Below are 4028 nucleotides of genomic sequence, written 5' to 3' on the forward strand. Positions count from 1 at the left end.
AATTGAAAACACCATGGCTTGTGTCAGGTGCACCTTAGTCCTCAAGGAGACATCTTTGCTCTTCACCACTTGAAAGAAATCCTTTGCAGCAGATTTGCTAGTGACCCCTCCTTCAGTTTCTGAGGCAATATCACTACGGAAGTAGATTGCCCCATCTTCCTTCTGAGGAGTGGCTAGTGGAATGTTTTCTTTATATTGAGATGTAATCCATACTGCAGAATGTATTCTTCAATCTTCATCAGTAAGTGCTTCAAGTCATCCTCATCTTCAGCAAGCAAAGTTGTCTCATCAGAATATCACAGTTGTTAATCCTCATGCCATGTTCTTCTTCATATAGTCCAGTTTCTCAGATTATTTGCTCAGCATATAGATTGAATAAGTACGGGGAAAGGATACAACCCTGATACACTTCCTTCTTGATTTTAAACCATGCAGTGTCCCCTTGTTCTGTTCAAACAATAGCCTCTTGGTCTATATACAGGTTCCTCATGAGTACAATTAAGTTCTCAGGAATTCCCATTCTTCTCAATGTGATCCATAATTTGTTATGATCCACACAATCAAATGGTTTACCATAGTCAATGAAACACAAATAAACATATTTTTGATATTCTTTGCTTTGAGCCAAGATCCATCTGTCATCAGCAATCATATCCCTTGTTCTATGTCCTCTTCTGAATCCAGCCTGCAGCTCTGGAAGTTCTCTGTCAATATACTGCTGCAATCACTTTTGAAATATTTCCAGTAACATTTTACTTGTGTGAGATAATAATGATATTGTTCAATAATTTCCACATTCTGTGGTATAACCTTTCTTTGAAATGGCTACAAATATTGATCTCTTCCAGTCGGTTGGACAGGGAGCTGTCTTCTGAATCTCTTGGTATAGCCAAGTGAGTGGCTCCAGCAGGGCAGCCGTTTGTTGAAACGTCTCAATGGGTGTTCTGTCAATTCCTGGAGCCTTGTTCTTCACCAATTCCTTCAGTGCAGCTTTGATTTCTTCCTTCAATACCATTGCTTCTTGAACATATGCCACCTCCTGAAATGGATGGATGAACATTGACCAGTTCTTTTTGGTGTAGTGACTCTATGTATTCTTTCCATCTTCTTTTGATATTTCCTTCATCATTCAGTATTTTGCCCACAGAATCTTTCAATATTGCAATGCAAGGCTTAAATTTTTTCCTCAGTTCTTTCAACTTGAGAAATGCTGAGTGTGTTCTTCTCTTTTGGCTTTCTAACTCCAGGTCTTTGCCCATTTCATTCTAGTAATTGGTTTTTCTTTTCAACCTACTCTTTGAAATCTTCTTCTCAGCTCTTTTATTTTGTCATTTCTTGCATTTGCTTTAGCTACTCTTCACTCAAGTTTCAGAGTCTCTTCTGACATTCATTTTTGTCCTTTCTTTCTTTCTAATATTTTTAATGACCTCTTGCTTTCTTCATGGATGATGTTCTTGATGTCATTCCACAATTATTCTGTTTTTCAGTCACTGGTGTTCAATACATCAAATCTATTCTTTAAGTAGTCTCTAAATTCAGAAGGGATATTCACATTTTACCTCTCATGGACTTGATTTAATTGTCTTCAACTTCAAGTTGAACTTGCATATAAGCAGTTGATGGTTGGTTCCACAATCAGCTCCTAGTCTTGTTTTGGCTGAAGATACTAAGATTTTCCATCGCCTCTTACCACAGATGTAGTCATTCTCATTCTTGTGTACTCCATCTGGCTAAGTCCACATGTATAGCCACCATTTGTTTTGTTGAAAAATTATATTGGCAATGAATAAGTCCTTGTTCTTGCACAATCTCCAGCATTATTTCTGTCACCAAGGCCAAATTTTCCAACTACTGGTGATTCTTCTTTGTTCCTTGTAGGTGTGTTATATATTTTATAGATATTATATATTATATAGATATTATCCTATTACTTCCAGCATTGTACTTCAAGACAAATCTTGAAACATAGTTTGTGATGATGAATACCATGCCATTTCTCTTCAAACTGTCATTCCCAGCATAGAGGATCATATGGCTGTCTGATTCAAAATGGCAAACACCAGTCCATTTCAGCTCACTAATGCCTAGGATATCAATTTTTATGCCATACATTTCATTTTTGACAACTTCTAATTTTTCTAGATTCATAATTCATATATTTCATGTTCTGATTATTAATGTATGTTTGCTGCTGTTTCTCCTCAATTTGAGTTGTGCCATGTTCACAAATGGTGGTCTCAAAAGCTTTACTTTATCCATATCATTAAAGTTGGTCCTACTCTGATGAGAAAGCTCTTTCCCAGTTGTATTTTCAGTGCCTTCTCATCTAAGGGACTCATCTTCCTGCACTGTATCGGATAATGTTTCCAGGCTATTCATAAAGTTGTCCAGTAATGTATCAGACAGTGTTTCTCTGTTATTCATAAGGTTTTTCCTGTCTAATTCTTTGAGAAGTGGATGGCCTCTTCCTTCTTCCTAGTCTGTCTCAGTCTGTAAGCTTCATTGAAACCTGTGCACCATGTGCAACCTTGCTGACATTTGAAACACCGATGGCTCAGACTCAAGCCTCACAGCAACATACAAGCCACCACGATATGACAAACTGACAGACAAGTTTGTTTCCCTTAGCTGTTGGAAATCTCTCCACCCTCTTCTTACCTAATTCCTACCTGGATCCCGTCATCCCCAGCATTTCCTGCCTTTCCTGCTTCTGGGGGTGGGTCCTGTCTCCCGTGGTTCTCATCATTATATATGAATTAATACCAGCAGAATGAATGAAAACAACCAATACAAATCAACCAAAAAAAAGAAAACAATTAACCTGGGAGTAAAGAAAAATTTCATAGTAAATATAACATGTTGTTGTTGTTGTTGTTGTTATGTGCTGTCAAGTCAGCCCCAACTCATACACATAGCTCTTTTAAAAAATCAAATTATTATTATCAAAGACCAAAAAAAAAAAAAAAAAAAACCCAAACTCACTGTCTTCAAGTCCATTCAACTCAAAGCCACCCCTCCTTGAGTTTCCGAGGTGATATTGCTACAGGAGTAGATTACCCAATCATCCTTCCAGGGAGTGACTGGTGGGTTTGAACTGCCAACCTTATGGTAGCAGTCAAATGCCTTAGGCACTATGCCACCAGAGCTCCCAATCATCAAAGGAATTGATATTATGAAAACCAACAGAGACATGATAGAGTGGATCCACAAAACCAAAAGGCAATTCTTGTAAATACTAATAAAGTAGACAAACTCCTTAAACGTTTGATCTAGAGATAAACATGCAGGGCAAAAAATAAATGCATGTGCACAAATGAATAAATATATATATGCACATAGATATGCACATGTCTTAGAAATAATGTATAGCTAACAGGCTGATGAATAAAAGCAGTGTAGAGATTTGGAAAGAAATACAAGGTTACTAATATTTTTGTCTAATATAATGATACTAGTTGCCACTGAGTGGAGTTGATTCCAATTCATGGTAATTCCATGTGTATCCATGTAGAACTTGGGTTCATAATGGCTTACTTTCAAAAGCAGATTGCCAGGCCTTTCTTCCCATGTCTGTCTGGTTGGACTCACACTGTTAGTCTTTCTGTCAGAAGTTGAGCTCTTTAACCATCTGCACCACCCAGAAACTATTAAATAGTGATAACTAAGTGATAATATTGAATGTACAGGTAGTCCCCAGGTTATGAATGTCCAATATATGGACAACTCCTATTTGCCCTTTAAATGCAAAAAAAATACAGAACAAAACAAACAAACAAAAAAACCTGTCATTGAGTTGATTCCAACTCATAGAGACACTTAGATAGAACAGAACTGCTTGGATAGGATTTCAGAGGCTGTTGTTGTTTTGCCATCAAGTTGGCCCTGACTCAGAGGCTGGAGATCTTTAGAAAAGCAGACTGCCTCATCTTTCTCCTGCAAAGTGGCTGATGAGTTTGAACTGCTTTTGGTTAGCAACCTTAACCCTTACCCCACCAGCATTTCTATTTGCCCTTGAAAGTTATGTAAAT

The sequence above is a fragment of the Orycteropus afer genome, unplaced genomic scaffold, assembly GCF_000298275.1.
Source record: "Orycteropus afer afer isolate SDZICR_OR568_19922 unplaced genomic scaffold, OryAfe1.0 scaffold00148, whole genome shotgun sequence".
In the NCBI taxonomy this organism is placed as follows: domain Eukaryota; kingdom Metazoa; phylum Chordata; class Mammalia; order Tubulidentata; family Orycteropodidae; genus Orycteropus; species Orycteropus afer.